Source organism: Pteronotus mesoamericanus, unplaced genomic scaffold (assembly GCF_021234165.1).
Source record: "Pteronotus mesoamericanus isolate MK-2021 breed Mesoamerican mustached bat unplaced genomic scaffold, CSHL_Meso_final scaffold_54, whole genome shotgun sequence".
NCBI lineage: Eukaryota > Metazoa > Chordata > Mammalia > Chiroptera > Mormoopidae > Pteronotus > Pteronotus mesoamericanus.
The window spans coordinates 43497642-43523992 of record NW_026555321.1 but is presented as its reverse complement, the minus strand read 5'-3'; the positions used below and the strand labels follow the sequence as shown (position 1 = coordinate 43523992).

The 26351-nt window shown below is 39.6% G+C and overlaps 1 protein-coding gene across 1 annotated transcript in view; it reads left to right on the top strand.

Moving 5' to 3' along the window:
- The window catches only part of FHIT (fragile histidine triad diadenosine triphosphatase), a 1408108-nt gene that overhangs the window by 1193043 nt on the left and 188714 nt on the right, over positions 1-26351 (top strand). The window lies entirely within an intron of this gene.

Sequence of the window (26351 nt, the reverse complement as noted above, 5' to 3'; positions counted from 1 at the left end):
GGACCCTCTGTGCTTCCTGGACTTGTGTGACTTTTTCTGTCCTCAAATTAAGGAAGTTTTCCATCATTACTTTTTCAAACAGGTTCTCTATCCCTTCCTGCTCTTCTTCTCCTTCTGGTTTCCTATTATATGGATATTATTACATTTCAGGTTGTCCTGTATTTCCCTCAATGCTTCTTCATTCTTTTTGAGTCTTTTCTCATTTTCTTGGTCTTTCTGGGAACTTTTTTCTACCTTGTCCCCCAGCTTGCTAATTCGATCCTCAGCTTCATCTATCCTGCTTTTGACTCCTTCTACTGTGTTCTTCAATTCAGAAATTGTATTCTTCATTTTCTCTTGTGTATTATTGACAGTTTCTATGTCCTTTTTCAAGCTAATATAGTTTGCAGTAAGTTCCTTGTAGTTTCTCTGTAGTTTCTTGTAATTCTCTCTGAGCTCATTGAGCTTCCTTAGAACTGTTGTTTTGAACTGAATATCTGATAGTTTACTTGCCTATATTTCATTTAGTTCTCTTTCTGGGGATTCCTCCTTTCCCTTCGACTTGGGGGTATTTGTCTTCCCATTATTTGTGAGGCTCTTCTTTTTTGCTTCTGCTTCTTAAATTGATCTGTCTTGATTTCCTGACTTTGTGGTGTGAACTTCTATGGTAGGAGACCGCTGTTTTTTATTTTCTTTCTGGATATGCCTATGATGATATCAGATGTTGACTGTGTCTGCTCTTAGGCAGTATGTCAGAGACTTCCAGGAATCTACTCTCTCTGACTGTGTCCTTCAACTGTTAATCTAGTCACTCTGGACTCAGCAGGCCAACTTAGACAGCTCATGGTGGGGTTGAGTCCCATCTAGGGGTGGGGGTATTGGGTCCTCTAACATCATTGGTGCTCAAGGGAGTGGTCTGCCTAAGTAAGATGGCTGCTGCCATATGGGGAAGCACTGGGATCCAGCTGACTACTCTATCCATTCTCTTCCCAAAGGCTCATTCCCCAGTCTCTCCTCAGGTGTCTCTAGCCCACTCTGCTCCTGCCTTTGCTGGAGACCAGGGTAAGTGGCTGAAAACAAAAATTTATGCACTGGTCCCTTAAATGGCTCTTTGCATCTGCAGCCACCTGGCTCTGGCAGAGAGCAATGCTGCTACTTTTCACAGCTAACTGTTATATGTGTACTTTTGGGGCTCTGGTTCTGTAGGCTGGAGACCCCCACTTATGGTTTAGACCCTGCTCTTCTCAGGAGGATCCAACTGGCCATTTCAATATCCTTCTGGCACTGTTGCCCGTAGATGCCCCTCCCACCTTCTCGAGTTTCTACCGCACTCCTTACCAGTTAGGTTGTGTTAAAGCTGATTCTTCTGTCTGTCTGAGGTTATAAGGCTCCTGTCTTTCTATTGTTCAGTTGTTCATTCCAGGTGGTTTCTCCACAATTTAGTTGTAATTCCAGATTAGTCTTGGGAGGAGATCAGTGTGACTTCCACTCACTCCTCTACCATCTTGATTCCCTGAGATTTGAGATTTTTGACTCAAACTAAAAACAGAAAACCTTTAATACTAACAATGCTTTTTTGCTCTTTTCTACCATATCTGGCTTGTTACAAATAAATATTTGTGGCATTGACTCCTATGCAGAATGCAAAATACATGTTTAATGCACTTTAGAAAAATGGATGGATCTAGTTGTTGTTCTATGATGATTTTCTTTATTGTGATCCTTGTCTTACATATCATATTTGTACTCTTTAATTGCTTTAGGTTGGAATTTAATATTTAAATAAAGCCTTCACAGAAAATGAAATTGTGCTAAGAAAATTGTCACCATCGTCTATCAGTTTTCTCCCAAGGCTAAAAAAGATGTCCTTCACATTCAAAAACCTTTTTAACAATGAAGAGAAAGAAGCTTTATAACCTTGTAGTCAAAAAATTCTCTCATTTAGTAAGTCATTAGCCATCTTTTTGCTTAGGACAATAATAATTTATCTTTCCTTAACAGACACCCCTTCCAATTACATGCATGTCTTATTTCTTTCCTCAGGCCTTCTGATTTGCAGAACTTTGTACTGACAAAATTAGCTGAAATAAATTGAGATTTTCTTGAAGAGTATTGGTTTACTGTAAATAGATTATGTTTATTTTTTTATCTTTTAGCTGTTTATTGCCTCAATTAGATTCCAGTTGACATCATTAATGATTATCAACACAGAAGACAGGCAACTTAGACAAATGGTGGAAACACAGGGGAGATACTCCATCTTTTCACTATGTTATATTTCCCCTCCTTTTTTTTCTTTCTTTTTTAATTTATTTACTTTTTAAATACATTTGTCTCTGCCTCCCCCCCACCTCTTTCCCTTGCCCCCTCCCTCTTGAGAAAACTTTAACAAAGTTGCCCTTTAAAAAACTAGTGTGTAAGGGTGCTGACTGGTGGGGCCCAGTGGTTTGGGCATCATCCCACAAACTGAAAAATCACCAGTTCAATCTCCAGTCAGAGTACATGCCTGTGCTGCCCACCAGGTCCCTGACTGGGGGTGTGCAAGAGGCAACCGATAGATGGTTCTCTCACACATCGATGTCTCTCTCCCTTTCTTTCTTCTTCCCTTCCCCTCTCTCTAAAAATAAAGAAAATCTTTAAAAATAAAAATAAGCAGGTTTAGGACGGCGTGGTAACAGGCAACATCAAGTATTTTCCAGGAGGCCCAGCTCTAGTTAATGGCATTTTTGCTCAAAAAACAGAAGGCTACTATAATAACCTTATAAATAATTTCACTATATGGGTTGTCTTTTAGGAAGAAGATTGAATGATGTAGTTCCTTTTGTTTTGGATGTTGTCAGGGCTGCTTCAATTAAACATTTTAAATATTTAAAAAGCCTTTTAATAGAACATGGCATCACTTAGGAATCAAATATAATGAATTATTTTGTGAAGTGATTCTGTTGTGAATTGAGAAGAATTGTCTGAGTGACTGCATTAATACATTTGTTGTGTGCCAGACACTGTGCTAGTCCAGGGGGACTTTTAGAAAATGACACTGTAACCATGTCTCTCAGGATGCTTATAGCCTAGCGTTAGAAAAATACAGAAAATTGAGCTTTAAGATAATATAGAAAGCATAAGAGAAGGCTATGTGAGCAATGAAATGAAGTGATTTCCTTCCTTGTGGAAACAGGTTTTAGTTAAATTTGAGTGCTAAGTATCTAATAATTAAGTAATTAAATGCATTATTTGGTACATGTATTGTATTTACTTATTGCTGGGAGTTACTGCCATCAGGGACGGCTTCGTCTTTACATTGCCATAGCTGCCTATCAGTTTGAGCTATAAATCAATTGAGTGGTAAGCTTGAAGATAAAAAAAAAATGGTTCTGATAGCTAGTATGTACTAACATCTTTGAATATTCCAGTTAGCCATGGTGAATTTAATCCATCCTAAAACTGAACATAGGAGAGTCCTTTAGTCATCTCAATCTGGGTCCACCACTTTTAAACATTTTGGCATTTATGATATGAAAGCATCAAGAATCATCTTGAAGTCTCAAAGACAGTTCCTTTGAATGTAATATTAATGAGTGAAGTTAATCTGTTGCTTGCTGTGTTTGCTGTCAAGATAATTTGACTACTGGAGTCTCATCTGGTTGTTCTGAAGGCTAGTGATTGATCCTCTCTTCTCATTTTACAAAATCTAGAGTAGCCAAAGGGATATATACTATAAAATTGATTGTCAAAACAAGTTTTGAAAGTAAAACTAAGAGATATTAAAAGATAATAGAAGTTTCTAGTGAAGTGGGTGAAAAAGAAAGATGCAGGTACTCATAACAAAAGAGGAAAAAGTATATTAGAAGACTATAGTGACTGAGAAACATGTTTTTCCCAGTTTGCCATGAAAATTGTTTTCATAGTAGCCCTTCTGTATCTGTCCCCCAAGACCTCAACAATTGTCTGTCTTTACAATTGACTCTCAAGTTAACATCTGCATCCCAGCTTTCTTTTCTCACTCCTAACCTGTGTAACCAGTAACAAGATTAACCCAAATTAATAGGTGTTTGGTGTAATAGCATGATTAAGAGGAAGTGTGTAACAAAGTTAAACACATAGAGTGCTTATTAGGCCTCTCCACTAGGGTTCCCTAAAAATACTTCAAAAGTCAATGAGACCACCTTCTGTAGTTTATCAGTGAATCTTACAACCTAATGGGTCAGATAAGAAACCTAGGGATTATCTTTGATTCCTTGTGCTTCCTTATCTTCCAACATCCAATTCATCAGTTACTTTTAGGTTTTACCTAATTGTGTTTCTTAAATCCATCCATTTCTCCTACCAATTTTTCTTATCTCAACCACTAGGTGACCTATTTACTGGCTGTTACATTTCCATTTTCAATTCTGGTTCTATCACTCTTTCCATGTTATTTACACCCCCTAATTTCTGGTTGATTATGGAAAAGCACAATTGCCCCTCCCTTCTATCCCTTCCCCTCACAAAGCCTTCCATGGCTCCCCACTGCTATTCTAGGCTTCTTAATATGGTCTGACCACTACCTGCCTCATCAGGCTTTTCTTATATCATTCTTTTCCTCAATGGTTTGTTCTAGCCACACCAACCATCAGCTTCTTGGACATTTCATGTCCCTTCCTTCACTGGGTCTTTACTATGCTGTTCTCTCTTCTGCAGGGCTCTATACAGGTCTCTAGCTCTCTTCCACCTAATTAATGTTGGTTTGTCCTTTAGTTCTCATCTCAGACCTCATTTCCTTTAACATGACTCCCAGCTTAAGTGAGGCTCCTTTGTCATGGACTTCCACCAAACTGAATTCCTTTCCTTCATAGCATAACCTCAATTTATGATTACATAATCAGGCCATTGATTAATGTCTGCTCATCCATGACTGAGCTTCATGAAGTCAAGTGCTTTCTCTGGTTTCCTCACCATTCTGTCCCAGCACCAAGTACAATGATAGGTATATGGTAAACATCTGTTGAAGCAAGAGTTCATAAATGGATGGATGAGTGAATGGATAGATGAAATGATGAATATCCCAAATTACATCCTGTGAGATCTTTCACTTCTCCTGGTATTGCCATGTGTTTCATTTGTTGAGTTGAGAACTGGTGTCCCAAATTCCTAAGAACATGGGTTTCAAGAATACTTCTGTTAGAATCTTCTACTTACAAGTTACCTACCCTCCCTGAACCTCATTTTTTTAAAATAAAGTAGAGACAGTAATACCTCATAGGTACAGTGGTTGAAGGAATTAAATGAAATAGCTTGTGCTGAGTATCTTGGCACACTGACTATTCATGAGGGAGCCATTAAATGGTAGCTACAGCAATGATTGAGAAGCATCAGAGAACTGGAGAGAGAATTTGGGAGCTCTTGGGATGGTGACAATGACTAACACTGTCCTGTGGTACAGACAGCAGAGCATAGAGCCATCATCATTGCAGTGCTCTCTGGCTTTGCAATTCCACATGCAAGGCTGGCTTTATGACTGGTGCCTTTTTGAGAGGAACCTGGAGGTCAATCACATATTCAGGTCTCTGATGGTTGTCTCATCTTGTTTGTTATAATTTAGTCTAATTACTTGAGTGACAGCATTCTGGTACTACTTTCAATGCACATACCAAAGCCACACACAATTTGAATGATACTAGGTGGAGAGCAGAGGTCACTGAAAGCTGAGACTAACTTGTTTCTTGACTCTATACCAGGGGAACAAGTTGGGATTCTCAGGAGATTCTAACCTGCTCATCCCGACCACAAGATCAAGAGTGAGGGAAGAGGAGAAAGGAAAATAAGGGAATAGAAGGTTAGCACTAGAATGGACCTTGGAAACATCCTTTTCAGGGTACAAAATGTATTGCAAGCATCTTCTACTCTCCATTTCACACCATGGTCAACATCTTTATTTTAACAAGGCAATTTTTCCTGTCAAGCTCAGGCTTCTCAGTACAGTGCTCTAGGCAGTAGCAGCCGGTTGAATGGATCTGACACTTGGAACAAAACCTCTTTGCTATTCTTACTTTTGTTTATCTCTCCTTATTATATGAGGTACTAAATTATATTACTTCATTATATTTTTTTATTCTTCAGTAGAAAATCAGCCGTAAGAGGAGATTTTCCATCAAAAGAGAAATCACCTTTTCTCCCCACAGCCTTTGCTGTTTCAGTGAGACCTCACTATAGGATTATCTACTTAGTGATTCTTTACCATCCTTTTAAAGGGCTCCTGTGTTTTAATTCCAAGACCCGATAAAATAATCAATATACATGCTGTTTCATATTCTGAGCCAATAACATGCTGAATTAGATACATTCACATGAAGCTCTATTACAAAAGACTGCCAAACAAGAAATGGTATACTGTCAAAAGTTGTGCCAGATCTTGCAATTTTGTTATTATTTTAAATACTTCTCCTTTCTAGCACTTTCCTCTGGCAGATACATCTCCCAGCTAAAGGAGGGGTTTATTCTGAAGACACTTTGGTAGATGTGAATCATATGACTCCCTATGCTAAATGTCTGATTTGAAATCCTATGATAGAATATGGTGTGGTAACTTTCAGTGGGATTTTTTTTTGTATAAGTACACATATATCTCAAATTTCTATACCCAGACACTTATACAGACATGCAATCATGTTCAGGAACATATTTATAAAAACCACCAGGCAAATATTTTAAAGTACAATAGTCTACCCATTAGTTCTATTTTTGTACTTTTGTCTGGGAACTCCTTTATCTGCCCTTTGAGTCTAAACTTTACTGAACAATCTTGGCTGTAGGTCCCTGCTTCTCATGACTCTGAATATTTCTTGCCAATTGCTTCTAGCCAGCAAAGTTTCTTGGAGAAATCAGCTGACAGTCTTCTGGGAACTCCCTGTAGATAACTAACTTCTTTTTTCTTGCTGCTTTTAAGATTCTCTCTTTATCTTTAACCTTTGAAATTTTAATTATGATGTGTCTTGGAGTGGGCTTCTTTGCATCCATCTTGTTTGGGACTCTCTCTGCTTCCTGGACATGATTACTAGTTCCTTCACCAAAATTAGGGAAGTTTTCTTTCATTATTTTTACAAATAGATTCCAATTTCTTCCTCTTTCTCTTCTCCTTCTGGTACCCCTATGATGTGAATGTTGAGAGGCTTGAAGTTGTCCCAAAGGCTCCTTACATTATCCTCATTTTTTTAGATTCTTTTTTCTTCCTGTTGTTCTGATTGGTTGTTTCTCCTTCCTTATGTTCCAAATCATTGATTTGATTCTCAGCTTCATCCACTCTACTGTTATTTCCCTGTAAATTGTTCTTGGTTTCAATTAGTATATCCTTCATTTCTGACTGGATCTCTTTTATGCTGCTGAGGTCCTCCCTAAGTTCCTTGAGCATCCTTATAACCAATGTTTTGAACATTGCATCTGATAGATTGCTTATCTCCATTTTGTTTAGTTCTTTTTCTGGAGTTTTGATTTGTTCTTTCATTTGGGCCATGTTTCTTTGTCTCCTCATTTTGGTGGTCTCCCTGTGTTTGTTTCTGTGTATTCAGTAGAGCTGCTATGATTCCCTATCTTGGTAGTATGTCCTAATGTAGTGGATGTCCTGTTGGGTCCAGTGTCACAGCCTCCCCTATCACCCAAGCTGTGTACTTGAAGTGTGCCTTTTGTGTGGGCTGACTATACCCTCCTCTTATCATGGAGTTTTGATTGCTGTTGGCAGGTCAATGGGAGGTATTTACCCAGGCCAGTCAGCTGCAAGGACTGGCTGTGACCACTGACACCAACGTATGTCCTCCGTGGAGGATCAGCTGTGCAGGGATAGGGTGGTGGTTGTGCTCTGGCATGGTCTGGAGTTGTCCACTGGGTGAGCAGGCTCTGGGTTTTCCCAAGTAGTACAGGCCAAGGGCAGCCCACACCTGTGTTACACTTACTGTATAAAATGCCTACACTTCAATGTTATATACCCAAGGGTCTATCATAAAAATGGTCAAGTTCCAACATAGATACATTAGTAAAGAGAGAGAGGTCCTAAGGGTAGTATTTAGGTGCTCAGGAGAAAGCTCTCAGATCTTTATATCTAATAACATTATACTTCAGTATCATAGTTGAGGAGCACTAAGTGTCACTGAGAAGTTTTTCTCTGTAATTTGGGCACTTGCATTAAGTGAATTTGCTACTGAGTAATTATTATTTTCATCATCATTATTTCAAGAACAGGAGTCAACCTTGTGGCATATGTAACATGCATCAGGACCTGCATTGTCATGTTCATCTGTTCATGCATCAGCTTTGTGAGTGTTTACTGAGTGTGTTAGTTTGCTAGGGCAGACATAACAAACTATATACTGTGTGGCTTATATAGCAGAAATGTATTTTCTCTCAGTTCTGGAGGCTAAAAATCTGAGATGAAGATGTCAGCAGGCCTGGTTTTTCCTGAAGCCACTCTCCTTCACTTGTAGGTGAACACCTTCTTGTACCCTCACATGCTCTTTTCTGTGCACACACATCTCTGATATCTCTTTGTGTGTCCAAATTCTTCTTCTTCGTCCTCCTCTTCTTCTCTCTCCCTCCTCCTCTTCCTCCTTCTGCTTCTCCTCCTCCCCTTCCTTCTCTCTCTCTCTAAAATCAATAAACATACACTTGAGTGAATATTTAAAGAAAAGAATGTGCAGAAGAATGGTGGAAAAAAAGAATTAACATTTAGGCTGAAAGCTGAAGGATAATCATATTTTAAGATAATAGGTATCATTTATTCTTTGTCTTATATATGCCAGATACTGTTCTCAGTGTTTTACATATTTTATGTCTTTTAATATGTATAACCACATGAGGTAGATATTGTTAATGTCTCCATTTTACAGATGATGAACCTGAGGCACAGAGATACCAAGGAGCCTACCCTTAGACACCCAACCAATAAGACAGTTTGACTCCAGACCTGGGGCTCCTATTCATGAGGTTAAGGAATAAGAGTTTGTTGGTTAAAGACTGGACAACCCACGTGAAGACCCTGACTCAAGAAAGAGCATGATTTATTCTAGGAATAGAAAACAAGCCAATAGGAATGCAGAAAAATGATCAAAGAGGAGAATAATACTAGAATATTTTTGTGAGTAGATCTTGAGTACTTTAAAGACATAGTTTAGGTTTTGTCCTTTATGCTAAGAGCAACAGGAGACCAGTGAAAGGTATAACAAAGAGGACACTTGGGTCTGTGTCCCCTTTGTTAAAAGTCACACTAGCTATTGTATGAAGAACTGACTGCAGAGGTTTGAGATAGAGTCAGGAGGCCTCTTAGGAGGCAATTGCAGTCATCAAGATGAGAGACAGTGGTGGTAGTGGACAGAGAGAAAAGCATACAGGATTAACATATACTTTGGAAGTAAAATCCTTAGGACTTAGTGGCAGATGGTGGGAAAGGGAGAAATGGAGGGGCCATGAATGACTCTTAGATTCAGCTGGAGCAAGAGATGAGTAAAGGTACTATTTACCAAGAGATGAGTAAAGGCACTATTTACCAAGATGAGGAAGAACTGAGTTTGGAGATGGGGCATTGGAGAGTTCTGTTTTTGATATGTTGGCTTGAGACTCTTCTGTGACATCCACATAGAGGCCTCAAGTGTTCTATGGTGAGATGTGAGCAAACCAACATGGTAGCAAACTCTTAATACAGACCCTGGCACATAGCAAAGAATCAAACTGCTGTTCTTATTACTGTATTGAACCATGTAAAAGCAGTCAAAACAACAAATCCTTGCTATTTCATGCTGTTAGACCTAATACTAATACTCTGAGTACTGCTATTTACTCAGATGAAGTTGTCCCACTTCCAGGCTGCAGAATCCTAGGAGCTCTTAAGAACTCAGCATGAGGACATTGGCTGTTGATGTTAGAATAAATGGTGTTTGCCAAAGTTACATAGAATGAAAGGAAGATTTTGCCCAGGACCTGAGAGATCCATCCTAGAAGAAATACTGTGTATTCCCTTCCTGGGGACTGCAATGAACTCCTTTGAGGTGATAGCACAGAGATAAGACAGAGCCATTGATTTTGCTGTTCCTTATCCCCATGGAGGGTGGTAGGGGAAGTGGAAAGGAAAGCAAGTAAACAAGTAAAGAAGCACAGTACTTCTAGATGGCATTAAGTATTGGGAAGAAACTAAAAGAAGTGATATAAAAATGATGTGGATGGCAGTTTTGATTGGAGGTGGGTCAAGGGAAGACTTTACTGTGGAAGAGGCATTGCAAGTGTGGATTCCCCAAGGCCCAAATATGCCTGGTTTTCTGGGGAAGAGAGGAAGATCAAGGTGGCTGGCACATATGAACAAGGAGAGGAAGGACAACAATGGGAGATGAGTTCAGGGGATAGACGGGGGCAGATCATGGAGAGTTTTCCTGGGTTCATCTGTTTTTCTTCTGCCATGAAAAACCCAAATAACCAAATCCACTTAAATAATTGCAGTGATAATTCCTGTATTTTATATTGTGGCTTTGCTTTAACAAAGCAGTTTGCCTCTATTATTGCATGTGTTCCTTAGAACATCCATGGTAGAGGGAGGGGAAGAAAGTGTTCTCTCTCTGTCTTCATCTTACTGCCAGTGAGGATCCTAAGGATGGACTATGTCTCCATGTCTCCTTATCTGCACCCCTTACTCAACTTCCTCATGGTCTAGTCTTCCATGCAGCTTTAATTCTTTTGGAAGAAAAACTCTAATGTGCAGGTATCTCATTATTTAGTTATGCTTTGTTGTGATTTGCAAGGAGTGTAGGTAGCTCTTTAATTCAAAGTCATATCCTGCATTCTCCTCAGAAACTCTCATTAATTAAATACAAGGCTTCAAATAGGTTAGAGGTGCTAAAAATTGCCTGTGCATTGAATATGATGTTCATATGTAAACACAGCTCACAGATCACAAGTGCTGAAATGCATGTATGCTTAATTAGGCAAATGTGAGTCACAGGTTGGCATAAATAGATACTTCTCAATAAACGGCAGTGTGTCACAGTGTTAACTGTAAGTGTGGTAGCCAAGAAGAAATCACTGACACATCTGAATGTGTGTGTTTCTTCTGGTAATTAGTTATCTTTTCCAGGATATTAAGTTACTTACATTTACCTCAAGCCTCTGTATCCATGGTAACCATGGTTTTTACTTTGGGCTGAAGTCTTATAGTAATGGAATGAAAATCCAGGTATCATCGATTCAGTAACTTGGTGGACATTAATGGAATGCCAGATAGATGCCCCACTATGGCAAAGCACCAGGGAAGACAGACATGGATTCTGCTGGTAGATTAGTAAGGGATTGAGGAGTGCTGTCAGTGGAAGGGTCAAGATAGAGAAAAACAAAAGTCCTAAGTGAAACTTTTATTAAGAAGTTAGGGAAAGAAGAGTTATTTCTAGCTAAAGGGACCAAGAAAGGGTTCCTGAAATTTACAAAGATATTGATAAAGGACTTGTCCTTGAATGTTGAAAGAACTCTCAATGCTCAATAGTACAAAAAAAATTAACAATTAAATTAGAAAATGGACAAAGAACATAAACATTTCACTGAAGAGGATGACATGTGATGGTAAATAAGCACATGAAAAGATGTTCAACATCACTAGCCCTTAGGGAAATGCAAATTAAGACAATGATGAGATAACACTACACACAGAACAGATAAAATGAATTCACAACAATAAATGCTGGCAATGTTGTAGAGAAACTGAATCTCTCTGTTGGGAATATAAAATGCAATAGCCACTCTGGAAAATAGTTCGTGATTTCTTAAAAACCAAACTAGCACTAAGCATAGTATCCAACAATTACACTCGTGGGCATTTATCCCACAGAATGAAAACTTATGTGCACACAAACACCTGTACATGAATGTTCATGATAGCTTTGTTGGTAGTTGCCCAAAACTGTATGTATCCAAAGGCCCTTTAATGGGTGAATGGTGAAACAAACTGTGGTATGTACCTACCATTGAATACTACTCAGCAATAAAATGGCATGAACAGTAGATGCACATTACAGCTTGGATGAATCTTAAGGGCATGATGCCAAATGGGAAAAGTCAATTCGAAAGGTCAAATAATATGTGATCCCATTTTCACAGCATTCTCAAAATGACAAGATACTAGAGCTAGAGAATAGGTTAGTGGTTTCCAGGGGTTAGGGACAGTATGAGGAGGGCTCTGAGTGTGACTGTAAGGGGCACAAAGGAGATCTTTGTGGTAATGGATTTGTTCTGTATCTTTATTTCAGTCATGGTAATTCATCTCCACATGTGAAATAACGACTTGGATGTGTAAGTGCATTGTACCAATGGCAGTATCCTCATACCATACATAGTAGATGGAGAAACTAGGTGAATGGTATACTACACAATATCTCTCTGCAGTATTTTTGGAAACTTGTTTTGAATTTATAATTATCTCAAAATAAAAAGTGTTTTTTAGAAACTTTTCAACAAAATAAAATTATAATCATACCTAACATTTAGAGAGCACCTACTGTATATTAGGTCCTTGCTAAACATTTATTTTGCATAATCTATTCCTAATTCTTAGGTGGAAAAATGCTATGAAATGTATGAAGTGTTATGTCTATACCCAGGTGAGGAAACTGGGATCTAGAGTGATTAGGTAACTGATTGCAAGTTTCACAGAGAGTAGGAGACAGGACAAGGAGTCAAATGCAGGCAGTCCAGCTCCAGAGCTGTTGTATTTCACATCATTGCCTTCTGCAGACTTGGCCCCAAGGGATGTGCCAGTGCCCCTGGGCCAGAACATGTGTGTGACAATGAAAGGATATTGGGATGTAGAAGAATTCCTGTGGTACAGCCTGATACGTTCTTTCTTCCACTCCTTGGCTGGCTTCCTATTGGAGAGAGTTGCAAAGTGTGTGAAAAAGGTGCTGTAGAGCATGCCACGGTCTCGTAGGCCAATATGGTAGCATTTATCCAGATAGCAGGAAAGCAGCTTCTGTAATTAGCCAAGGAGAGTGGAATGGTTCTCATTTCCATGTGTAGTCAATCATTCTAAATGAAGCAAACTTTCCCAAGGGACCCTCTCCTCGTACTCCATGAAGACCAAGCCTGGGGAGGGCGTGGTGTTTCAGATAATACAGGTGTTACTGTTCTTCCTTTTTCCTTTCTGAGATATAAGTCCTCCTCCAGTTTTCACATGGATTTGCTGGAATTTGAAAATATTTCTTTGCTCCCTATTCAGCTAACTAATTTCCCTTGGATCCTAGGCTTTAAAAAAAAAATATTTGGCTTATGTCAACCTGTGCTTGTACTAGCTAGCCTTCTCCTTCACTGAGCCTAAGCCCAGGTCTCCCTCTGATTCCCATTTTCCACTCTGCTACCTGCCTCGTTTAATGCTCCCAATGCAGGGAGTGCAATTTGAGCAAAGCTACATGCTCTAGAGGAGGCACTTTAAGATTTATTGTAATGCCTTGTTTTTCTTCTGACTAGTGTAATAGGAGGGCAGGTCTGTACTCACAATAGAGGGCTCAGCACTCTTGTTGAAATCAGTTGAAGCATCGAAATTCCTCAGGCAGACACCCCTGGAGAGAGCCCTGACAGAGAACTAAGTTGCTGAAGGGGAGTGAAGGAACAAGGAAGCTGGGGTCTTGGGAAGCACCTCTCTGGAAGGGTGGCCAAATGAGGCCTCTTGATAACAGGAGAAATGCTGGTCTATCATAAAACTCATGTTAGGAGGGCCACCATGAGACCTTGGTTCAAGCTTGGTTTGGGGAGTCTAATTTGGGCACAGGAGTGTCAGAAAGAAGGAGGCACAGGCATGGATTCCAGTGATCTCAGGAAAGGTGGAGTTCAGGGATGATGTTTGTCGAAGAACCAAAGAGGCTGTGTATAGGAAGGGCCACTCTAAAGGTTCAGGCTGAGATGCTAACTATAAACACACAGTTGAGGGCTGCATTCCAGAGAGAGGGATGGAGTGAGAAGTTCAGACAAGTGGAGAAGAGTAGAGCCTGGGAGAGTCTTGAAACATGGCATCTGGAGGCCATTTGCCAGGGGACTCAGCCTCCACAATGCTGGTAGTGTTCATCATTTACCGCGACCTAGTCTTTGTCTTGAGGCCTCTTGGGGTCGTAAGACACAGATCACAATAGAAGTCCAGATCCTAGAGTCTTAGAAGATTTTACTGACTGTGTTATGGAGCCAGGCTGTTGAAGGAAGAGTCTAGTTCTCAAAAGTAAGCTTCCATCAAAAGTAACACGACTTTCCACACATTAACATATGAGTTCTGTCCAGAAAAAGTCCAGCCATTGTTAATATAATGAGAGGTTTGTGCCACATGTAACCTGGCAGCCAAGGAGAGTGGACTGTAATGCACATGTGAACAATGACAACTTCACTGTATTAGTCAGTGGGGGTGGTAAATGCCCTTGAGTAAGCATGTGTACTGTGAGGCCATCCCATTCAAAATGACTGGTTGAGTAGAACAATGAATGTGCATCAAATTTTGCATTACTTTTGAACATTCCTCTGCAGAAATTACGTGGATAATTCAGAAAGCCATAACTACAGGCAGCTGGTAATTGGCAGCTTACGTCATATCTCATGCACAATTTTTTGCCTTATACCAAGTCGCCCAGGTGACTTAGCCTCCCTACAGCCCAGATTTGGTGCCCTACAACTTTTGGCTTTTCCCAAAACTTCCTTTGTTAAAATCACCTTTGAAAGAGAATAGATTTCAGACTGGCAATGAGATTTGGAAAAATATGATGGGGCAGCTGATGGCAATTGGAACTGTGTGAGGTCCCAAGGTGCCTACTTTGAAGGGGACTGAGGAGTTATTGTCCTATGTACAATGTTTCTTGTATTTTATGTCTTCTTCAATAAGTGTCTCTATATTTCATATTATGTGGCTGGATACCTTCTGGACAGACCTTGTGCATCTGGCGCTGAACCCTCTCCAGTTCAGTCACCACTCTCCATCCCATCACAGTTGTTCTCACCTTAACTAACCACACTGCAATGGTGCATTTGGGATTGTTATCAGGAAAGACCAGAGTGTTTGCCCTCATGGTATCTGACAGCGGTTTGTGCCTTCCTCTCCTAGGGCTCTCACAGCCTTTGCAGAAGTCCCCATTTCTCCCATGACCCTCATGCCATCATGGTGTCTGGAGTCCAGCTCTGAGACCCATGTGCTCTCTCCAATGTCTAATATCCTATTTTATATCCTAATATTACATAGGTCCTCAAAGCAGACATAATGTCAGTGAAGAATCACATAGTTGTATAAACACCATCCCTGCAGAAGGAGCCACAGAATACCTTAGGGTAAAAGAGAACTGTAGGATCACAGGAAACCTTTTACATAGACAAAATAAAGTCAAGTATAAGAGAAACAGAGAAAGGGAGAGAGGGAGGGAAGGAAGGAGGATGGGAGGAAGAGAGAAGGATATAGAGAAAGATCATAACTTAGAGCAATTTTGAGAAGAAAAGGGTGAGAGGTCCATGAGGACATTGGTATTCAGCTGCATGCTTGCTGTTTTGGCTGGACTTTCACTGTGGCTCACCTTGACTTGGTTTGGTCACTCAGCCCCCTTTTTGGGCCTTCATAGTGGAGAGTACTGTTAACAGTAATTGATGGTTTGAGCACGGTCACCTTACACTACTGTATACACAGAAGTACATGCCATCAGATGTATTTCTGCTATTCCTTTAAAAAAATTGTACCTCCTACTTTCAAGTCCATTACAGTTACTGGAATCTCTTGAACACTGAATAGGAATGCTTCCTTTCACTTTCTGCTCCCATTTCTTTTAATCTGTTCATTGTACGCATAGCTATTGAGTGTCTACTATGTGCTAGGCATAACTCCATGTACGGGGATCATATCTATAAATACGTGAAAAGATGAAAAAGTAAACAAATGACGATTGTAATTTCAGGTAAGGAGAGGGAATTGTGTTAGGAAATTGTTATGGTGTGGGCTTTTATAAAAAGAATTAGGAGAGTCCTCACTAGGGAGGTGACTTGGTCAGTTCTGGGTGCTACCACAGGACACCATAGACTGGGTAGCTTAACCAACATTTATTTTTCATAATTCTGGAGAGTGGAAAGCCCAAGGCAAAGGTATTCACAGAGCTGATGTCTGGCGAGGGCCATGCTTCCTGGTTAGCAGATGGCTGTTTTGCTGTATCCACACATGGCAGAGAGCAGGAAGAGGAAGCAAAAACCCTATAAGGGAACAAATCCTATTCATGAGGGCTCCATCCTCATGATCTAATAACCTCCCAGAAGCCCCACCTCCTAATACCACCACATTGGGGGTTAAGATTTTAGCATATGGATTTTAGGGGTGCACAAGCATTCAACCTCTAATATGAGGTAACACTTGGGTAAAGGCCTACATAATAACTAGAAGAGTTCACATTTATTGTGCATTTCCAAATTCCTTATTCAGCTGTGGTGAGGGCTCTCCATGTATTATCTGATTTAACCCTCTCAGCAGCCCCGAGAGGTTTAAAAGAAGGTACTTCATTACCTGAATTTGATAAATGTGGAATCCAAGACTTGCATGTGTAAAACTCTTTTTCCAGGGTTACTCAGGAAATGAGAGTTGGAATGGGATTTTCATCCCAGCTCATATGACTGTAGAGCTTGGCACTCCTAACTACCTAGCTCCACAGCCTAAGGATTTGTATCCAAAGGAATGGCTCCCAGCCTCTGCTTTCAGTCTCTCTCTCCAGGGACTGAAAGCTCTGTGGAAGCCTCAGGCCTTCTTTGAGCCCAGGGTGTATGTGTGGCATCTCACTTTGGTTTTGGGGAGAATGGCTCTACTTTTGTCTGTTTTATATATTAGGCTTTAAAGAATAATTTTTTAAGGAATGGATTGATCTCCTTAAAAGAGAGTTGGAAGATGACTCATATAATGAGTATTTATTTTAAAATTTAATTAAAAACCTAGAGTTGTTTTTGGGTTTTTTTTTTCAGTAATGATAGCCGCAAACATTGATATCGATACTCACTCAATCCCAAGTACTAGTCTAAGCAATTTAAAATACTAGTACACTGTTGGTGGGAATGCAGACTGGTGCAGCCACTGTGGAAAGCAGTGTGGAATTTCCTCAAAAAGCTGAAAATGGAACTCCCTTTTGATCCAGTGATTCCCCTGCTGGAACTGTACCCTAAGAACACCAAAATGCCAATTCAAAAGAACCTATGCACCCCAATGTTCATAGCAGCACAATTTACAATAGCCAAGTGTTGGAAGCAACCTAAATGCCCATCAGTAGATGATTGGATCAAAAAATTATGGTACATATACACAATGGAATACTACGTAGCAGAAAGAGAAAAAGAACTACTAAACTTCGTGACAGCATGGATGGAACTGGAGAGCATTGTGCTAGGCGAAATAAGCCAGGGGGCAAACGACAAATACCATATGATCTCACCTATAAGTGGAACCTAACCAGCAATACAAAGATGCAAGGAAAATATGACCAGCAACACTGAAAGGAAAAGAAATCAACAGAGACAAGAGGGAAGGAGGGGCGGGCATGGAAAGGGAAGGGAAGGGGAAAGTCAAGGAACATATAGCAAGGACTCATGGACAAAACCAAAGGGAAGAGCTGAGGGAGGGAAGGAGGGAGGGGGCAAGGGAAAGTGGTGGGGGGAGGCAGAGACAAATGTATTTTTAAATAAATAAATAAATAAATAAATGCTTGAAAAGAAAAAAAGTACTAAGCCATTTAATTCTCAACAACCCTATGATTTAGGTTTATTTTACAAATGAGGAATCTGAAGCTCTGAGATGAGTGACTGTTCTAGGCTCCATAGCTGGTAAGTGGCAGGACCAGGAATTGAACCTGGCTGGTCTAGCTACTCAATCTGTGTTTTCTCATCCCATGATGTAGGGTTAGGGACCAAAACCTCTGTGTCACTGGGCTTCAAGTGGAAGCTATACTTGCTCTGAAATTTAGATGGTGGCCGCATGTCCACCGAGAGCACTTTACAGTTTGCACTGGCTATAGGACATTCTTCTTCTTGTTCTTATATTATTGTTATTATTATTTTGTATTAACAAATTTCAAGTGTACAGCATGTACTTCTAATTCACTCAAAATTACTGTAATACTGTCTGCCCAGATTTTTTTTTTTTTTTTTTACCAGCGATGTGCTATTTCTCAGGAGCAAAATTTGATTTTAAAATTTTATATTCACAGACCTGGCTTGGCTTGCTTGTGTAACTAATTTTATTTTTATATTGATTTTCAGAGAAAGAGAGAGAGAGAGAAACATCAATTTGTTGTTCCACTTATTTATGCATTCATTGTTTGATTGTTGTATATACCCTTAATGGGGATTGAACCACCAGCCTTGGCATAGCGGAATGATAATCTAACCAACTGAGGTACCCGGCCAAGGCCATGTGTAACTAATTTTAAAAAATGGATTGTTGGTTAATCACACAAGTGAATTAAGCCAACACTGGCAGTAGCCAGGGCCCCATAATATCCTATGCAAACACCAAGACAATTTGTTTCTTCATATGCAACAACAAATAGTCATACATTGGACGGCCCCTTGACCAGAAGTCAGTTCTAAAGCATAAGGCATGGGGAAGTCATAAACAGTGTACCTGACCTCACCTCCTGCAGAGCTACTCCTGATTTACTCAATGAGGGAGCACTTGTGCTAACCTTTCCTGAAAGGTCTGCACCACTGTAAATCTTGGTCTTCATCTGAATCCTGGCACATTGGAGTTGTTGGTAAGACTCTACTGCAACCTTCATAAGGAGGTTTCTGACCAAATGACATGATGCAATGTGTCCCCATTAATGGCCAGTTCATGGTGAACCATGGAAACCGAAGTTAGCAAGGGTTCCGTTCTAGACTGAAAAAGTTTAGTCAACATAAATCTCAGGGCCTCAGTCACTGAACTCACCCAGAAAAAGAAACAGTATCGATTTCTCATATTATCTAATTTCTGGGCACTGCCTATGGAATCACTCTGCCTCATAGAATAATAAAGTATATTATGAGAAAAGTGAGGGACAGTTCCAGGGCTGGCTCTCCCCACTGCCTGTTTTCTCTTTCCTATTATTGCCTTAGCAGTATTCATTGTTTGTGTCTTGAAGCCACCAGACAGGGTCCCACAAATCTCCCTAGCTCCCCGTGTGGGAGCAGGGTGGAGATGATATGTAGCCCTCTGGATGCTCCCAGCATCATCATTCTAGACTCAGGCTGGATATGATTTAGAAGGTCCCTGTAAAACTGAGATCATTGGGCTAATCAGAGTCATTTATCCTGTCTTGAGCTATCAAGTCAGTGCGCATGGATTGCAGGGAGTAGGGGTAGAGCAGTTCTTCTGGTGTATTTTACAATGATGACTTTGAAAAGAATCTCATTTATGAAGTTACTACTGTTTGTAGCCTATCTGGATAGAACCTTGACAAAAAGTAAGCTCCATTTAGCAGTTCTGTAGGTTGAGATTTGGACCATCTGAAAAGAGCATGTCTTTCTAAAGGCATGATGCCAAAATAAATGCCTGTTCACTTGAATTAGAATAAAAATATAACCTTCTAAAATATGGTTCTGCCTAGTTCTTTCTCATTCAGGGACACTAGAAATCAAAAAGGCATATGCAGCAAACAGAAAAGTTGGATGTGAAAAAAAAATCCAACATAGAAAGATGATAAAATTTGGATCACACTAAATTCTATTTATGCTGAATATTTTATTTTGTTGAAGTCATTCGTGAAAATAGCTATATTAAAATGTGAAAATCTTACATTTGCTCGTGTTAAGGAAGGATAATGTTCATTTGAGGGATTTTGCAGTCACAGTGAAAGCAAGGAGTGAATTACTCACAGCAAATCATGAAATGGGAGGAGAAGGGGAGCTTCACTGTGGATTCTTAGCCGTTTGCCACAGTACCAGTGGTAAATAACCGCAGTCTCTAAATGTTCCACATGAGCCTGGAGATATTTATTCGTACTAAAGATATGCAGCTTCTGTCTATGTAAAGTGACTCCCTCCTGACAAAGTTTAAATAAGTTGTGCCAACCCATCTATAAAGCAGGCTGACGTCATGAAGTGACAGCTGTCACTTTAACACATTTCACCATTGCCTGGCAGAGGCTGAGGATCTGGGTCCTATCACACAACACAGGACCTTTGCTCCTTGATTTCTCCTGGCATCTCTTTCTCTGTCTAGTTAAACAGTCTAGTCTTAGCTGTTGGACAAAGAGAAAAGAAATATATCATTATGCCTTTGTTATTTTCCCCAAAGCACCTACTTGGGGAACATGATTTGCAAAAATTGTTTAAAATAGATTAACCTTTTGAAATGATAATGACATAAAATTATATTAAGTAATTTCCCTAAAAAATGACTCATGCTGAAAATAATGTGTGACACAATTAACTTGAAGTCCAGCTTAGGATCCTGTCTATATTCAGTTACTTCAGGGTGACTGTTTAATACTCAAATCATGCGTCTGCTTCCATGTAAAGGTGTGTCCATTTAGTGGTATCCTGACCTCCCCTAACTTACAGGTCTACTGCCTGGTCTCTTTGTTAGCACTAGAAAGGGGATGGGCACAGGCTTGCCCTTCATGGCTGACCTTTCTGGGTTTCTCATTACTTTTATTTAAGCCAGATAGTAAAGGCAAAAACTATAGCATTGATGCACTCAGCCAGTGAGATAATTAGGAGCCCCATCTCCATAATTACTGTGTCACTGCCTCTGGAGGGACATGAAAGCTTGTCTTGTCCCTTTCACAGGACAAGTTGCTAATCCCCTTAACATTTTTTTTCCCTTCAGTCTGATAATATTTTACAATTTTTTTGCTTTGTAAAATATTCCTAAAGGGAGGCTTAGAAAATAATGCGCAGATTATGGAAATGATGCTCATTAAGTAGAGGGTGAGTTCTAGAAAGCCACAGAGCTGCTTCAAAACATGTAACCCCCATTAGAGGCTTCGTTTGAATGCTTATTCATGGAACAGTAAACGTTTATTATTATACATTTTATTGAAACATAAAGAACTGTAATTATGTGTATAGTAAACAGTAAAGTAGTGTGTGTTTGTCACAAAAATGAGTAAGACAAGGAAAAATGTCATCATTGCTTCATTTGCATCTAAATCTTTTATTCTATACCCAACAGAGAGACACCCAGAGGGAATACCTCTGCAGATTAATGTTCTGATATGGTGTGTAAATTAAAAGCACGTATTCTGGATAGTCTTTTTAGCAAAGAGAGTATCTGGAAAGTAATTTGTGAAGGTGAGAAGCTATTGAAAGAAAGGGTGGGTTTCTTCTTCTCTCCTGAGAGAGAACCGCAGTGACTCTTACTAATGCTAATGCTGAGTAACGAGTACGCCCCCTTAGCAGTCTGTGTGATGCTGAGTGTTTTCAGGATGAACTATTTGCTCCAGACACTCAAAGATATTTGAGCCATTTTAAAAAAAGACTTAAATGAAGCTGGAAACACAAGACCTTCAAACTTAGGTGTTAGTTTTCAATGAGAAATACTTTTCAATGGGAAGAAAAGTATATGCCAAGCAGTCACAAAGGCTCTGCATAGACCACATTCTTGTATGTGCGGGAACTCTAAACAGAGGGAAAAGACAAGAGTGTCATGAGAATCTGTTCATGTGAAGTCTTTTCATCCTTTTTATTTAAAGCAGACTAACAAATTGAGAACACCTGAGTCATTCTCCCACCCACTCATCCATCTATCCATCCATCCATCCAGCCAGCCAGCCAGCCTTTACACCATGTGTCCTCTAGGTTAGAAACGTGAAGTGAGGGTAAGACATAATAAGGTGACAAATAGAATAAGGAATAGTCCATAATTCCAGATTAATGGAAGAGAGAAACCTGTAATTATTGATATTTTATGGGAAAAAAATGTAGTCATTGGGATACATACAAAGAATCAGAAGAAACTGAAGAATCTGGAGAGAATGAAGGCATTTGGACTTGACCTGAAACACAGTGGAAGTAGGAATGAAGCAAAGGGATAGGAACTCCCCAATAAGAGAACACTTTTTAATTTTTCTTACCAAAAATATCACTGTAAACACAATGACTATAATGATAGCTGACAAAATACACATTTGACAAATCCTGAAACATTATATCTTTTGAAAGTCATTTTACCAGGGCCATCATTAAGGTGCTATCCCTGTGTAGCAGCAAATAAGACCTCCTGCATGTGGGTCTGAATAGGAAGACTGTTTATCCTGGAATGGTCTACCTTGGGTTCCACCTGTCTTATTGCATAAGTATAACCTAATAGAGCAGGAATGACTATAAAGAAGTTTATTATGGTTCTATAGACCTTGCTTGCACTTGTCAACTTGTTTAAGGGAAGTGATTATAAATTCTATTTTCTTGCTCAACAGTTTTATGAACTTGAAACTGTTATGTCACTGAAAGTCAATCATTATCTAAAAGATAATATAGAATATTTGTACAAGATTGATTCTCAAATTTATAAGAAATTTATTCTCTTATGGGTCTTTCTTGCAGAAGTGCTTAATATACTAAGGGTCTGTTGTATGGGGGACAATGAGCTTATAACTTCTGCTAGGCTGCTAGTGTCATACCTGGGTCCTGGAATCAAGAAAACCCACTCAATCCACCTCCTTATGCCCCTATTTCTTCATTTATAAATTCTCTCATCTTGCCTCTTCTTTTAAATGGAGAAAGTGCCAACATCCTAATATATAAGATTATTGTGTGTGCATATTATATGAAAAAAAAGATAAAGTGCTTAGACCAATGTTGGTGTATTCTAAATATTCAGTAAATTCTAGCAATTGCTATATTTCAAGACAGTGTATATTACAAGACTGAATATATTTTTGACAGCTGGCTTCTGCCCTGAACCAGAAGGCTTGGTTCTTCAGTGAGCCTTGCTAAATATATTTTATTCTGTACTACCACCAAACCCAAAGCTTGTGTTTCCATCAAGACTGGTTGCCTCACTGGGTTTGGGAAGACCTCGCCATGTGCTACTAGATTTAGGGTCAGTGCAAAAACACTGTCAGCTACTTAGTTTGGAAATAAATGTCACTGAAAGTGCAGCTGCTCACAGGGCCTCGAGAACACCTTGGCATAAGCAACTCAGGATAAAATTAGTAGTCTCTCAAAATGCACAGGCATCATGATGGTTTCTAGCACTCTTGTTAATGATTCTCCTCCTTTAGGATATCAGCAATGCTAAAGTAGCTGGTATGCCTTTCATGAAACAAGGAAATAGTGCTTTCCCTGTACACAGATTGTCCCAGACAAGTTGAGAAACTTTAAGGGAGAAAAACATGATAAAAAGCCAACTCAGTTTCTGAAAACACTTCCCAGAATTTGTGGAGACCCTGTAGAGTTTTGTGGTTTACACTTGTGTTTTTAAGCCATACATCACTGGCGGTGCTCCAGTTGTGAGTTATAATAATATATCATGAGAGGGATGGTGCTTTTATGATATATGGGTGCAGTGCATCAGCTGAGCATCATGGCTGTGATGATGTATGGCTCTAAACTACAATTCCAGTTTAAAGGAGCTTTTAGCAACCAGAAAGCTTTAAATTTCAAATTTTCTAAAAATTAAGGTCTTTTCAAGTCAAAAAAAAGCAAGATGATGGAGTCTGATTCTGGGTAAAGTGTCACTGAACTCTGAGCGGGGAGTGTGTGTCTATTCCTTTTGGCTTTCAGCTCACAAGATGGAAATAATTGGCAAGTTCTTCTTCAATTTCTCCTCTAGGAGAGTAGAAGCCCAGGGAACTGAGCAAACATGCGCAAGTGTCAGTGCAACTGCTTTGCCAATCAATTTCCCCTCCTTCTACACTGCAAGCAAGAGAGTAGCTCATCCTCACCCCCCAAGCACTGGACCACATCAGATGCTGTGATAGGCTTTGGGGAAACCCAGCAGAGATTATTTTTGTTTTCTTTATTCTAAGGAATCTTCCAATGACATTCAGAACAAAAGAACAGAAGGAAAGTAGATCAGCTTCCTCTCCCATTGTTCACAGATTCAAAAATGGATGCACAGAAGAAAACTCACCTTTTCTATCATTTGTCTTTGTAAAAGAAGTACTGGTTACAAACAAGCAGAAAAATGAAAGGTGGATGGCATATGGGTGCTCAGCCCAGCAGGAAATGGGAACTGTTGTCATGGTTCCATCACCTTTCCTGTTCAATAATGTGTTTATAAGGTGGTGATATTGCTTATGCTAATACACCCAATTTGTTTAAAAACCACTCACTCTGGGGCAAAGAAATCACTATTGATTAAAGAAGCAGGTGCTGAGAGAACTTCTCCTCCATTTTCTTTTTTTAATCTTAGCTGCAGTAAACAGAATGAAATGAGAAATATCCCTACTGTTTGTGTAATAGACCGCAACAGGAGCAGCGAGAGACAATTACATTTCCAGTGGCTTCTTCTATTTTCCTTGACTAAGTGAATTAAAGGGAAGAATGTTGGTAGAGTTACTGCCATGTGGAGAGAAACATCTGGGAATGAAGAATTAACCGTCTCCCCTCTCATTATCTTGCCTCTAGTTTTTTACTCCTTCAATAGTCTAACTCTTAGATTACTATGGATTTTTGGTGTCCACCTCCCATTCTTCCCTGACTTGCAAAGAACAGGACATCCTGTTTCTGCCAAACAGAACCATTTGCTGTGTCATAAAGAAGTCTCATGTTCTTTACCCTATAATAGCAGTTTAACTATAGCACACAATGGGGGTAGCAAAAGCACAGAAATAAATGCATCACCCACTACTCTGAGGCTGTCAGTTGCACAATATGAAAGTGGCTTGACTGGCATCTAGACCCATGTGGCAATCTCAGCGGTTTTTAGAAGAGTCCTCCAAATGTAGTTCACTTCTTGAGAGAACATTGATATATCATTTAATTATTTCTTTCTTATAAGATAAAAACCTTTATTTATACATTTAGAGTATCCATTTGTAAGCTATTCTTAGTTATAACATTAGCTACCATTTACATAAAAACTTTTATACTAGTAACTGTACATATATCTCTATTATCATATCCTCACCAAAACCCTAAGATGTAGGAACAGTTACTGTCTCCATTTTCCCAAGTCAGGAAACTGAAGCATACTGAGTTTGAGTAAATTGCCCAAAGTCACTAAATTGGTCAAAGTGGCAGAACTGAGATTCTAAGGCAAGTTAAGAGGATATCAAATCCCATTTTTGTTATGCTATCATATTTCCTGATTAAATAACTACAATTTTGGGTGACATATATCTTGGTTTATTTGGGATAGTCGAGGTTCAGTCAAGATAACTATAGTGCAGTTAGAAACAGTGCCTTCTTTCTCTCCTGAAAGTTTCATTTTAGACAATAAATTATATGTCTCCCTAACTAGTAGTATGCTCTATGCTGTGAAATCTTACTTCTGCTGATTCTAAGTGTTCTCATCTGCCTCTAGGGGGGAAGTAAAGTAAAAAGGAAGGGAAGGAGGCAGATCCTTAGGACATTCTTGTGGAAAAATGGCCTGCTAACTCTGATCATATGACTTATTGGCTATTTATTCATCCTCTTTGGAGAGATTTCTATTCATCCTTTGCCTATTTTTAATTGGGATTTTTATCTTCTTATTGACTTGAAATAGTTTCTTATACGTCCTGATATAAGTACCTTATCAGATGTATGATTTGCAAAATTTTTCTCCCATCCTATGGATTGTCTTTTCATTTTCTTGTTGGTATCCTTTAAAGAACAAACTTTTAAAGTTTGACTTGTTCACCCTTTCCCACTTTTAAGGACCCTTGTGATTACATTGGGCCCAGCTGGATAATCCAGGGTCATTCATACTCTCCCTATTTTAAGGGCAGGAGAGTAGCAACATCAGTTCATCTGCAACCTTATTTCTGCTTTACCATGGAACCTAATATATTTACAAGTGTGGGATTAGGATATGGACCTTTTGGAATGGGTCATTGTACAACTACCACAGCAGTGTATTTGTCGTTCTTTAGAATCAGATTTACCTCTGCCATTGCTCAGTGCAGATCTGAGGGAGAGGGATTCACATTGGACCAGCTGGTGGAGGTTGCAGGACACTAGTTATGGAGGAGGGCAGCTCTCTAGCCTTTCCTGTCCTTTCCCCCACCAGGTTTGTATCACCTATAATCAAATTGCAGTGTACTCTGACCAAGACAAAGACATCCATGGGACTGTACTGACCATCCTCTGGGGTCAAATAGATGTGTTCAAAAGGATGGAGGGAGAAGCACAGGTAGCAAAAACAAGGCAGGGTGTAGGAAAATGTTGTTGGGACATTTCAGTACAGAGAGTTCCTAACTTAGGAGGAAAACCTAGAGACAACAGAAAGGGCTTTTAAAGCTGCGATTTGCCCAGGTAGGTGAGCC